Source organism: Mobula hypostoma, chromosome 6, assembly GCF_963921235.1.
Source record: "Mobula hypostoma chromosome 6, sMobHyp1.1, whole genome shotgun sequence".
NCBI classification, from domain to species: Eukaryota; Metazoa; Chordata; class Chondrichthyes; order Myliobatiformes; family Myliobatidae; genus Mobula; species Mobula hypostoma.
In genome coordinates, this window is record NC_086102.1 from 109,962,194 (window position 1) to 109,976,010 (window position 13,817).

Consider the following 13,817-nt stretch of genomic DNA (forward strand, 5'->3'; position numbering starts at 1 on the left):
GGTGCGGAGCGTAGGGCATGTCATGGCACAGAAGAGAGTCTGGTCGTACTCTGCAACAAATGGAGACCTCAGTTTGTAACGATTACTCGTACCATTGAACCCGGATTTCTGTGGTCGAGTGAGTGCAACTGCCCGAATGCAATACCTTTTCCACTTTAAAAACTCTCCCGCACAGGTCTCCTGTCATAGCACGGACTACCAACAATACTCTACGAAGCCATGAACACTACCTGATTATTCCACCTCGGTACAGTTTCTTTATTATTGTAATCAACAGTAATTTTATATCTTTGCGTAAAGCGACAAGCTCCATTTTCATATATGCTTGGTAAGAATTCTGACCAGTAAAAGCACACTGTATCCCAAGTGTTTGTGTGTGGTCCCACCCGTAGAACGAGAAGTCGTTAGCGTTCGGGATGTAACTGCCACCGCCAGAGGGAGTGAGATGACTAGCGGGTCGGCTCAGTGTGCGTCCCCGCCCTGCCCTCGTTGTCTCCTCCCTCTTGCTCGCTCTTCGGTCCCAGCCCAAAGAACCGAGGACGAAGCATCGCCCAGCAGGCGCTCCTAGGGTAAGTCTCCCTCGTCTCTCAAACTTCTCAAAAGTTGTGGCGAACTTTGGGCTGGGAGTCTTCCCAACCCTGCCAACCGGCGTGAGCGTGGCAAAGACTCGCCCCATGTATGGTTGTAAAGGAATGGGCAGAAATGAAGCAGAGATTTTACTCAAATTTTACCTGAATTCCCAAATTCCACCAGCACTACTTTATTATTTACTGTCAGACACCTTATGTATAGACTATCATGTGTCTAGCGTCACTTTATGAACATACAATCAATCCATGTATATAAGCTATCTTATGTATTTATATTTACTGTTTTTTGTTATTGTTTTTTTTAAATCTTACTTTTTTGCGCTGCATGGGGCCCGGAATAACAATTATTTCGTTCTGCTTTACACTTATGTACTGGAAATTATATTAGTCAACCCTGAAGCGAGGGTGGCTGTGAAGAGCGAGTTTGTGGACAGAAACGTCACAGGAAGCGATTAAACTTCCAGACAAAACCTCCAGGGAGAGATCGCCCCATCGGTGCGGGAACCGCCCATCCCGTCCAGAGCCAGAAGAAGTTAAAACGGGGGAGCAGGGGAAAAGATGAGCTGGCCGCATAAATCCGAATGAAAAACTGTTTTGTAAAATTTAGGAATTGTAAGTGTGTAGGACATGGGCGGGCATATCTAAGGCTGCAAAGTTGAATTCGGGAGTTGAAGTTGTGTAAGACTTGGGTGAGGCTAAACTTGAAGTGTTGTTTGTAGTTCTGGTCACCTACCTACAGGAAAGGTATCAGTAGGATTGAGAGAGTACAGAGAAAATGTTGCCAGCACTTGAGGACCTGAGTTATAGGGAAAAGTTGAACAGGTTGGGACTTCATTCCCTGGAGTGTAGGAGAATGATGGGAGACTTGATAGAGGTATAGAAAATGATGAGAGGTATAGATGGGGTGGCCACGGTTAAGGCATTGGACTAGCGATCTGAAGGTCATGAGTTTGAGCCCCAGTCAAGGCAACCTGTTGTGTCCTTGAGCAAGGCACCTTGTATACTGCTCCAGTCCACCCAGCTGAAAATGGGTGCTGGGGGTTGATAGAGAGTGTGGAATGAGCTGCCAGCAGAAGTAGTGGATAAGGATACGATTACAACATTGAATGTGGGCAGGTGGCCAAGTGGTTAAGGCATTGGACTAGCCACCTGAATGGTCGTGAGTTCGAGCCCCGGCTGAGGGAACGTGTTGTGTCCTTGAGCAAGGCGCTTAATCACACCTATACATGCCCTTCCCTTGGACAACATTGGTGTCGTGGAGAGGGGAGACTGGCAGCATGGGCAACTGCTGGTCTTCATTACAACCTTGCCCAGGCCTGTGTCCTGGAGAGTGAAGACTTTCCAGGCGCAGATCCATGGTCTTGCAAGACTAATGGATGCCTTTATTTTATTTACAACATTGAAGAGAAGTTTGGGTAGGTACATGGATACGAAAATATGGAGGGCTATGGTCCAGGTGCGGGTCAATGGAACTAGGCAGAAGACCAGGCTGGCAATATTCTGGGTAGCCTCCAACCTGATGGCATGAACATCGACTTCTCTAACTTCCGTTAATGCCCCACCTCCCCCTCGTACCCCATTGGTTACTTATTTTTATACACACATTCTCTCTCTCACTCTCCTTTTTCTCCCTCTGTCCCTCTGAATATACCCCTTGCCCATTCTCTGCCCCCCCCACTTGTCTTTCTTCCCGGACCTCCTGTCCCATGATCCTCTTGTATCCCTTTTGCCAATCACCTGTCCAGCTCTTGGCTCCATCCCTCCCCCTCCTGTCTTCTCCTATCATTTTGGATCTCCCCCTTCCCCTCCCACGTTCAAATCTCTTACTAACTCTTCCTTCAGTTAGTCCTGACGAAGGGTCTCGGCCTGAAACATTGACTGTACCTCTTCCTAGAGATGCTGCCTGGCCTGCTGCGTTCACCAGCAACTTTGATGTGTGTTGCTGAATTTCCAGCATCTGCAGAATTCCTGTTGTTGGCAATATTCAAAGGCCTGTTTCTCTGCTGTAGTCTCTATGACTCTGTGATTCAAGGAATCTATATGAAATATAACACAGAAATTAGTAATTTTAAGTAAAAATATTGCTGGAAACTCTCAGCAGGTCAGTCAGCACCTGTGAAGAGAGAAGTGTGGTCAATGTTTCAACTTTGAGACTCCCTGTTCTGACAAGGGTCATGAACCTGAAATCTTAACCCTGTTTCCCTTCCTTGAATTGTACATTTCGAGCAGAGTCAAAGGCACTCAGCACAAACACAAACAGACTTTTCCCAGTAAAGGGGGAAGCCAACTGAGATTGAGGAGGAGCTGCAGAAACTGGTTAAATTAGGGAGCATGGAGAGATTGGAAAAACTGGTATAGGCCAGGACAACACAGCACAGGCCCTTCGGCCCACAATGTTGAGCTGACTTTTTAACCTACTTCAAGATAAATCTGACCTTCCCTCCCACATATCCCTCCATTTTCTTTCATCCATGTGCTTATCTAAGAGTCTCTTAAATCTCCCTAATGCACCTGCCTCTACCACCACCCCTTGCAGGACATTCCACGCACCACTCTCTGTGTTTACAAAAAAAAAACTACCTTTGATATCCCCCTACACTTTCCTTCAAATAATATAAAATTATGCCCTCTTGTATTAGCTATTTCCACCTTGCGAAAAAGCCCCTGGCTATCCATTTTATGATATACTGTCTTGTCATATTGTAAACCTCTATCAAGTCACTTCTCGTCATCCTTTGCTCCAAAGAGAAAAGCCCGAGCTTGCTAAACCTATGTGCTCTCTTATGCAGGCAGCGTCCTGGTAAATTGGTTTATTATTGTTATGTGTACAGAGATACTAGTCTTGGATGTCTGTGTCTGTCCATACAGATCAGATCATTACACAGTGTATTGAGGTAGAACAGGGTAAAACAATGACACTATGTGGAATAAAGTGTTACAGTTGCAGAGAAAGTGCCCTTTAGGTAAACAATGAGGTGCAAGGTCATAATGAGGTAGATTATGAGGTCAAGAGTCCATCGTGTTGTACTGCATGTGACCGCAAGAACCTGCACATGCAGCTCAGTTACAGACACAGTAAACCAGAGTCCCCTCCATGGACCCTGTCAACACCTTACAGCCTCAGTAAAGCAACCAGCATAATCAAAGACCCCACCCACGATGGATATTCCCTCTACTCTCCTGCCACCAGGTAAAAGGTTTAAAAGCCTGAAAGCACCAGGCTCGAGGATGGCTGTTATCCCACTGTAGCAGACACTTGAACGTCAGACCTCTTGTACGATAGGCTCTCAATCTACCTCATTATGATATTGTACTTTATTGATTACCTGCACTGCACTTCGCAACTGTAACACTTTACTTTGCATTCAGCTATTGTTTTACCTTGTATAGGCGCACATTCCTTTATCCAAAATTCTGAAATCCAAAAAGCTCCGAAAACCGAAGTTTTTTTTCGCCAACAGCTGACGGCACTCAGGTGTGACGTGGCAGCACGAGCAGAGGCCGCCAGACGTCAGTCGTGGCTCAGTGCTCGTACTAGTTACACGTGCAATTGCTGTTCACTGATATTTTGTGTTCACTGTTGACTTTGTGTTTAATTTTACTGTGAAAATGTCAAAAAGAGCTGCAGATATCCTTATGGGTAACAATGAGAAAAAGAGAAGAAAGCATCTATCATTATCAATAACGCAGAAAGTGGAGTTATTGCAGAAGCTTGATTGTGGTGTGTCTGTGCGGCATCTTACTGAAGAAAATAGTGTCGGAACTACCAATGTATATGATTTAAATAAACAGAAAGATAAGTTACTGAAGTTTTATAGTGACAGTAACGTTCTACATTTATTCCAATAAGTCACTTACCATGTGTTTGATTTGGTTCGTTTGATGCTGTATATTTTTATGTGTTATTGAATGTTTTGTTGGAAATAAAATTTCTTCTTGTCAGATTCCCTAAATAATACAGTATAACAATTATCTACAGATGATTTAAAGTATAGGGGAGGATGTGTGTAGGGTTGGTGCGCCGCCGGGTCCTAAAGTCCACCGCACTGAGACCGGTTAAATAAGGGACCTGAGCATACAGCATGTGTTTTTTTTGGTATCTGGTGGGGGGGGGGGGTGATCTGAAATCCGAAAAATTCTGAACTCCAAAATGCAACTGGCCCCAAGGATTTTGGATAAGGGATTGTGAACCTGTACTACCTCAATGCACTGTGCTGTGAATTGATCTGTATGAAGAGTATACAAGACAAGCTTTTCATTGTGTCTTTGTATGTCTATCAATTGTAATAACAAACCAATAGTCATAACAACAGGAGAGAAGCTGTCCTTGAGCCTGGTGGTATGTACTTTTGGATCTTCTTCCCAGTGGGAGAAGAGAGAATGTCTGGGGTGGGTGAGGTTTTGATTTTGCAGGCTGCTATACTGAGGCAGTGAGAAGTGTAGACAGAGTCCATGGAGGGGAGGCTGGCTACTGTGACATGCTGAGCTGTGTCCACAACTCTCTGTAGCTTCCTGTGGTCTCGGGTAGAGCAGCTGCCTGTAAGCTCGCGGCACCTAACACAGGTTAATTAACAGGACTGGACGGGATGTGAGATGAGATGTCACTGGTGCTCTTTGCTTACTGGGGTGGTGGCAGAGCACTAGGGAGTGGGGAATGTTTCTCTGTGGTTTAACATTCAATTACACACAGTGTAGGAGAATGAGGAGAGATTTATTAAAATTATGGTATACAAAATTATGAGAGCTATAGATAGGGTAAATGCAAACAGACTTTTTCCTTTGAGGTTGGGTGAGATTATCACTAGATGTCATGGCTTAAGGGTGAAATAAGGGTCAAATATTTCAGGGGAACCCGAGGGGCAATTTCTTCACAGAGTGGTGAGAGTGTGAAATGTGTCTCTAGCGGAAGTGGTGATGTGGGTTTGATTTCAACATTTAAGAGCAAGTTGGTGCAGATAGATGTCAACGGGACCAGGCAAATTAATAGTTTGGCATGGAATCAGAATCAGGTTTATTTTCACTGGCATGTGTCGTGAAAACGTTAACTTAGCAGCAGTTCAATGCAATACATAAATGTAGAAGAAGAGAAAAAAATTAGTAATAAAAAAGTAAATCAATTACAGTATAAGTATATTGAATAGATTAAAGATCATGCAAAAAACAGCGATAATATATATTAAAAAAAGTGAAGTAAGTGTCCAAGGGTTCAATGTCCATTTAGGAACCGGATGGCAAAGGGGAAGAAGCTGTTCCGAATTGCAGAGTGTGTGCCTTCAGGCTTCTGTATCTCCTACCTGATGATAACAGTGAGAAAAGGGCATGTCCTGGGTGTTAGGGGTCCTTAATAATGGACGCTGCCTTTCTGAGACAATGCTTCTTGAAGATGTCCTGGGTACTTTGTAGGCTAGTACCCAAGATGGAATCGACAAATTAATTTACAACCCTCTGCAGCTTCTTTCGGTCCTGTGCCGTAGCCGCCCCTCCCCCGCCCCCATACCAGACACAGATACAGCCTGTCAGAATGCTCTCGAAGGTACATCGGTAGAAGTTTTTGAGTGTACTTGTTGACGTACCAAATCTCTTCAAACTCCTAGTGGTGGGTCAAAAGGCCTGTTTCTGTGCGGTAGTGCTCTATGAATCTATAATTCTACGACACTTAATTCAACTCACCCTGTCTGTAAACACATAAACATAAATCATAAAGGCCCTTGAATGCACTCATCTCAACTGAATTAATTCCACAACCTACGGATTCATGTTCATGGTCTCTACAACTCATGTTCTCAGTATTATTTGTTAGTTTTTTTTGTTTCTGCATACTTTCTCTTCTTTTGCACATTGGTTGTTTGTCAGTTTTCATTTGTATGTAGTTTTCATTGTTTTGTATTTATTTCACTGTGAATTTCTGCAAGAAAATGAATCTCAGGCTAGTATATGGTGACATACAGTGCTCATAAGAAGTATTCACCCCTCTTGGAAATTTTCATGTTTTATTGTTTTACAACATTGAATCACTTTGTAGAGATCTGTTTTCATTTTGACACAAAAGAGTGTTTTTCTGTTTATCAGTGTCAAGAAAAGCCAAATTAAATCTACCGTGATTCAGTGTTGTAAACAATAAAACATGAAGACTTCAAAGTGGGGTGAATACTTTTTATAGCTACTGTATACATACACTGATAATAGATTTACTCTGAACTGGAAAACACTCGGACTGAAGTGCTTATTCCTCTTTGTAGATGCTGCCTGATCTGCTGAGTTCCTCCAGCACTTGTGTGCATTGGTGAAAAACAAACCAAAGGCAGCAGAGAGTTGTAGAATAATACAACACAAAGGCACGTCCTCCAGCCCAACTTGTCTATGCTGACATAGATGCCTTCCTGAGCTAGTCCCACTTTCCAGTGTTTGTCCCATCTCTCGTGATCAACTCCTCCTGGTTTACAAATATATCAATGTTGTCTGAAGCCTGCTCCCCAAACCTGGATTATCTCGCAATTAAATGCCAGCTGTGTTTCTGCTCTTTGAGACTGAAGTACCAGTAGTGAGTACCAAGAAGGTATGGACAAGGAAAGCACGGGACCATTTAGAATTGGTGGACTGGATTGTATTCAGGGATTCATCTTTGAATCTCTGAGTGTGATGCAGTTGTTACCGACTTCTTAAAAACCTGTGGGGATGAGTGTGTACCTACGAAAACACTGTACATTCCCAAACCAAAAGCTGTAGATGAACCAGGAATTACATTGTCTGCTGAGGGCTTGATCCATGGCATTTAAGTCTGGAAACCCAGGTCTCTACAAGAAAGCAACACACATAAAAGTTGCTGGTGAACGCAGCAGGCCGGGCAGCATCTATAGGAAGAGGTACAGTCGACGTTTTGTGCCGAGACCCATTGTCAGGGCTAACTGAAAGAAGGTCTGAAACGTCGACTGTACCTCTTCCTATAGATGCTGCCTGGCCTGCTGCGTTCACCAGCAATTTTTATGTGTGTTGCTTGAAATTCCAGCATCTGCAGATTTCCTCGTGTTTGCATCTCTATAAGAAAACCAGGTATGACTTGCGGTGGGCTATTTCAAGAGCAGAGAGATAATTCTGAGTGAAGTTGGAGATGACTTCAGATGCACATCAGCTCTGGTGGGGTTTGCAGGACATTACTTCCTACAAAGAGAAATCCAATAGCATGAATAGCTGCGATGCTTCACTACCAGATGAACTCACCGCCTTCTATGCCTGTTTTGAAAGGGAGAAACTAACTATAGCTGTGAAGATCCCTGCTGCACCTGGTGACCCTGTGATCTCTGTCTCAGAGGCCGATGTCAGGCTTATCTTTAAGGAGGGTAAACCCTCACAAGGCGGGGCGATGGAGTAGCTGGTGAGGCTCTGAAAACTTGTGCCAACCAACTGGCAGGAGTATTCAAGGACATTTTCAACCTCTCACTGTACAGTTGGAAGTTCCTACCTACTTCAATAAGGCAACAATTATACCAGTGTCCAAGAAGAGTAGTGTGAGCTACCTTAATGACTATCATCCAGTAGCACTCACATCTATGGTGATGAAATGCTTTGAGAGGTTGGTCATGGCCAGAATGAACTCCTGTCTCAGCAAGGACCTGGACCCATTGCCACAATGGGTCTCCAACAGACACAATCTCAATGGGTCTTCATATGGCCTTAGACTACCTGGACAATACAAACACCTGTAACACTCTGTAAGATTTCACTGCTAAGGCCAAAGTAATGGTTTCTCTGTAGCAGCAATGTTTGCGTTATGACTGGAGATAATGGGGCATGTTAGCCAATGAGCGGGATGTTCTTTCTTGTGCGACTGGGAGAGGGATTTTGCGGTCTTCTGTCGGGGAGCAATGAAGAGAGAGGATGCTAATGGGAAGAGTTGGTAGACTGCTGGACGGAGTGGACTGAGGAACGAGGGTCCGAGGGTCGGCTATGCTCGGAGGAGGATGACGGGAACACATGGACAACACTGTGAGCTCCAACGTTTGCGCGTTAGACTGGTTTCATGAGAATGAGCCCTTTTCTTTCTTTGGTTTCTTTACTAACCATATAGTCAAATTAAGAATTATAAAGTTCAATCGCTTAATCGCATATTGTGTATTGTTTGTTATGTCGTCGTACTGATTTATAACGGGACACATCGCACAGCATCCACCCAAACGAGATTTCGTAAGATTGGCTAGGCTGGGGGCTATCATTCCCTAGATTCAGCAGCTAGCAAACCGAGGGTTACATACCTATGTCAGGATGCTGTTCATTGACTACAGTTCAGCATTTAACACCATCATTCCCACAATTGTGATTGAGAAGTTACAGAACCTGGGCCTCTGTACCTCCCTCTGCAATTGGATCCTCGACTTCTCTTATCTGAAGACCACAGTCTGTACGGATTGGTGACAGTGTCTCCTCCTTGCTGTCAATCAACACTGGTGCACCTCAGGGATGTGTGCTTAGCCCACTGCTCTATTCCCTCTATACCCATGATTGTGCGGCTAGGCATAGCTCAAATAGCATCTATGAATTTGCTGATGATACAAACATTGTCGGTAGAATCTCAGATGGTGACGAGAGGGTGTACAGGAAGGAGATATGCCAGCTAGTGGAGTAGTGTCGCAGCAACAACCTGGCAGTCAATGTCAGTAAGATGAAAGAACTGATTGTGGACTTCAGGAAGGGTAAGATGAGGAAATGTGAACCAATCTTCATAGAGGGATCAAAAGTGGAGAGAGTGAGCAATTTCAAGTTCCTGGGTGTCAAGATCTCTGAGAATCTAACCTGGTCCCAGCTATACAGAAGGCAAGATCGCAGCTATATTTCATTAGGAGTTTGAAGAGATTCAGTTTGTCAATTAAAACACTTGTAAACTTCTGTAGATGTACCATAGAGAGCATTCTGACTGGCTGCATCACTCTCTGGTATCGGGGGGGGGGGGGGTTGCAGGGAAGCTACTGCACAGGATTGAAAGAAGCTGCAGAAAATTGTAAAATTTGTCAGCTCCATTTTGGGTACTTGCTTCTGTAGTATCCAAGACATCTTCGAGAAGTGGTGACTCAGAAAGGCAGCATCCCTTGTGAAGGATCCCCATCACCAGGACATGCTCTTTTCTCATTGTTACCATCAGGTAGGAGGTACAGGATCCTGAAGGCACACACTTGGCTATTCAGGAATAGCTTCTTCCCTGCTGCCATCCGATTCCTAAATGGACATTGAATCTATTAATACTACCTCACTTTTTAAAAGTATATATTATTTCTGTTTTTGCATTATTTTTTATCTGTTCAATATTCATATACTGTAATTGATTTACTTTTTCTATTTAATTTTTTCCCCTTTCTTTATTATGTTGAACTGCTGCTGTTAAGTTAACAAATTTCATGACGCATGCCGGTGATAATAAACCTGATTCTGATTCTCTGACCTTTCCCATCCATTTACATCTTTTGAGAGGTGACATTTTGGAGGTGTACAAGATGGTAAGGGGCATAGATAAGAGTGGACAGCCAGCACCTTCTCCCCAGGTCAGAAATGGCTAATATGGACATAGTTTTAATAGGAATTAAGCAAAGTATAGAGGGGATTTCAGAGGAATTTTTTTTTTTACACGGCGAGTGATGGGTTTGTGGAATGCCCTGTCAGGGGTGGTGGAGGCAGATACATTGGGGATGTTTAAGAGACTCTTAGATAGGCACATGGATGGTAGAAAAATGGGGGCTATGTGAGAAGGAAGGGTTAGATTGATCTTAGAGTGGGTTAGAAGGTCAGCGCAACATCGTGAGCCGAAGGACCTGGATTGCTCTATGTTCTATAACCATACATCTGTTCTTATCTCATGTACTTTATGGAGACACACAGCAAGACCCAGATAGCATTCTGATAAGCTGCAAGTAACACACCTTTGTTTGAAGTACCTCCGTGTTCTGATCCCTCATCTTATCTCTTAGATATGGAATCTTGGTGTGCGTAAATTTCTCATCTTTAGTTTGATTTTGGTAAGGTATCAGAGGTCCGGTTGCATCCGGCAGTACACTGTGTACACCAGATACATCTGCAGGGAAACAAGGTCTTCGATCCAGCTCATCCATGTGTGTTACTTCCATCTGCCTACACTTGACCCATATACCTCTGAACCTTACCTTTCCATGTACCAGTCCAAATGAATTTTTAAATAGAATTGTTACCCCCCCCCCCACCATTTCCTTGGGCAATTTGTTTCACACTTACAGTGTTGTGCTCAGGCTGGTCGCTTCATTATAAGAAGGATGTGGAAGTTTTACAGAGGGTGCAGAGGAGATTTACTAGGATACTGCCTGGATTAGAGAGCGTGTCTGATAAGGAAAGGTCGAGCTAACTAGGGCTTTTCTCTTAAGGCGTGAAGGAGGATGAGAGGTGACTTGATAGGGGTGTACAAAGTTAGAAGAGGCATACATAGAGTGGACAGCCAGAGAATATTTTCCAGGAAATGGTTAATACAAGATTGCATAATTTTAAGGTGATGAAAGGAAAGTATAGCGTGGGTGTCAGAGGTGGTTTTATTTACAGAGAACATGGGTGCGTGCAATGCTCTGCCAGGGGTGATGGTAGAGGCAGATATGTTAGGACATTTAGAAGACTCAGGCTGATAGAAGAATGGAGGGCTCTGTGGGAGGGAAAGGTTAGATTAATCTTGGAGTAGGTTAAAAGGTCGCTACCACATTGTGGGCCAAAGATAATGGACAAGAAAATCTGCCGATGCTGGAAATCCAAGCAACACACACAAGATGCTGGAAGAACGCTGCATGTCAGGCAGCATCTCAAAGAAAGACAACACTTAACAAGATGGGCAAACAATTCGTATCAAAAGACAACACGCTGTGCAATTACAAAAAAGAGAGGAAAAAACAAAATAATAAATAAATAATATTGAGAATCTACGATGAAAATTCCTTGAAAGTTATGGGAACAGATCAGTGTTGGGTTGAGTGAAGTTGTCCCCTCTGGTTCAAGAGTCTGATGCTTGAGGGGTTCCTGAACCTGGTGTTGTGGGACCTGAGGCTCCTGTACCTTCTAACTGATGGTTGAGGGGTATTAACTGTTCCTGAACCTGGTGGTGTGGATCCTGAGGCTCCTGTACCTTATCCCTGATGGTTGAGGGGTATTAACTGTTCCTGAACTGGGTGGTGTGGATCCTGAGGCTCCTGTACCTTCTAACTGATGGCAGCAATGAGAAGAAATTATGGCCTGGACGGTAGGGTCCGTGATAATGGGTGCTGCTTTCCTGCGACAGTGCCCCTAACAAGCTTCTCAGTCAAGTTAGTGTGACGAACCTTTTAACGAAATTATAGTGCCATGCAACAAAGTACAAGCTGTTCTGCCCAACTGGTCTGTGCTGGCAAAAGATAGCCACGTAAACTAGTTGCATTCATATGTCTTTCCCAGTTCATCCGGGAAACCAAGAGTTTTCTCGACAGGACCAACAACGAGATCATTACACTGAAGATACCGGAAGAGAGAAGGGGGGGGGGCAACGATGAGGAAGGGATGGATGCTTGGAGTACAGGAGACCCTGGGGGATGTACTTCTTGATAACAGGTTCACCCTCTTGGAAGCTGTCGGGACAGAAGTCAGTGCCAGTCTGAGAGGCCGACAGGTCTGCGAGTCAAAAATTGACACTGAAACAAAGCCGAGGAGACAGAAGTCAGGCAGAGGCGTGATAGTAGGGAGAGGTACAGAAAGGGGTTTCTGTGGCAACAAGTGGGATTTAAGGATGGTGTGTTGCCTCCCTGGTGCCAGGATCCAGGACGTCACAGAGGGATTGCAGGGCATCCTCAAGGGTGAAGGTGAACAGCCGGAGGTGGTGGTGCATGTCGGCACAAATGACGTCGGGAAGATGAGGAAAGAAATTCTGCAGCATGACTTCAGAGAACTCGGAAGAAGGCTGATAAGCAGCACCTCCAGGGTGGTTATCTCTGGTTTGCTTCCAGTTCCTTGTGCTGGTGAGGACAGGAACAGGGAGATAGGGGATCTGAGTGTGTGGCTGAGGAGCTGGTGCAGGGAGCAGGGATTTAGATTCTTGGACCGCTGGGATCTGTTTTGGGGCAAGGATGAATTGTACAGAAGGGACGGGTTGCATCTTAACAGACGGGGGACCAGCGTTCTGGCAGGCAGGTTTGCCACTGCTACACGGGTGTGTTTAAACTAAGTAGTGGGAGGGGGGAGGGGACGAACTGGAAATATAAGGATGGAGTTAAGGGGAAAGAGAGAATAAGAAAAGTTAAGAAAGACAACAATTAACAGGGCAGAAAGCTCAGGAAGGGATCGGAGAGTATGGCCAAGTGCAATAGGAATCGATGTGAAAGGTGAGGGGAGTAAAAGTATTACTTTAAATGGATTAAAAGCATTATATATGAACGCACGGAGTATAAGAAATAAAGTGGATGAGCTTGAGGCTCAGTTGGAAATTGGCGAGTATGATGTTGTGGAAATAACTGAGACATGGCTGCAAGAGGACCAGGGCTGGGAAATGAATATTCAGGGAAATACATCCTGTCGAAAGGACAGACAGATTGGCAGAGGGGGTGGGGTGGCTCTGTTGGTGAGGAATGAAATTCAGTCACTTGCGAGGGGTGACATAGAATCAGGAGAATGTAGAGTCAGGATGGATAGAACCGAGAAACTGTAAGGGCAAAAAGACCCTAATGGGAGTTATCTATAGTTCCCTAAACAGTAGCCTGGATATAGGGTGCAAGTTAAATCATGAGTCAAGGACAGTATAAAAATAAAAGAGAGGAAGTATAACATAGCAAGGATGAGCAGGAAGCCAGAGGATTGGGAGCAACAGGAGATAACTAAAAAGACAATATCGGGGGAAAAGATGAGGTATGAAGGTAAGCCAGCCAAGAATATAAAGGAGGATAGTAAAAGCTGCTTTAGGTATGTGAAGAGGAAAAGAAAGTTAAGTCCAAAGTTGGGCCCTTGAAGACAGAAACAGGTGAAATTATTATGGGAAGCAAGGAAATGGCAGATGAGCTGAACAGGTACTTTGGATCTGTCTTCACTAGGGAAGACACAAACAATCTCCCAGATGTAACAGTGGCCAGAGGACCTAGAGTAACGGAGGAACTGAAGGAAATTCACATTAGGCAGAAAATGGTGTTGGATAGACTGATGGGACTGAAGGCTGATAAATCCCCAGGGCCCGATGGTCTGCACCCCAGGGTACTTAAGGAGGTGGCTCTA

General features: G+C 44.4%; 1 protein-coding gene across 5 annotated transcripts in view; it reads left to right on the forward strand.

Moving 5' to 3' along the window:
* The window catches only part of tmbim1a (transmembrane BAX inhibitor motif containing 1a), a 106,033-nt gene that overhangs the window by 13,827 nt on the left and 78,389 nt on the right, over window positions 1–13,817 (forward strand). For 4 of the 5 annotated variants that reach the window (XM_063051447.1, XM_063051444.1, XM_063051442.1 and 1 more), the window contains exon 1: window positions 437–569. The exons of the other annotated variant lie outside the window; for it this stretch is intronic. The gene's annotated coding sequence lies outside the window, so the exon portion shown is untranslated. Of the gene's footprint in view, window positions 1–436; window positions 570–13,817 lie in introns of those variants that run through there. 5 annotated transcript variants of the gene reach the window in all.